Genomic DNA, 214 nt, shown 5'->3' on the forward strand with positions numbered 1-214 from the left:
TGAAACAAAGCCTCAGACAATCAGGAGAGGCCCCAGCCTGTGGTCAGCTTGCCAGACTGCATCCCTCCATCTGGAATTCCTCCCTCATCACTGGGCCTGCCCCCTTTCTAGGCTGGCCTCTCTTCTAGAAAAAGCTTCATAGTTGCCTGTGGCATTCTCCCCACCCCACGCACCCCCCACCCCCACCTGGCACCCCACCCCAACAGGGCAGCTG

The sequence above is a fragment of the Neophocaena asiaeorientalis genome, unplaced genomic scaffold (genome assembly GCF_003031525.2).
Source record: "Neophocaena asiaeorientalis asiaeorientalis breed wild unplaced genomic scaffold, Neophocaena_asiaeorientalis_V1.1 scaffold236, whole genome shotgun sequence".
Taxonomy (NCBI): domain Eukaryota; kingdom Metazoa; phylum Chordata; class Mammalia; order Artiodactyla; family Phocoenidae; genus Neophocaena; species Neophocaena asiaeorientalis.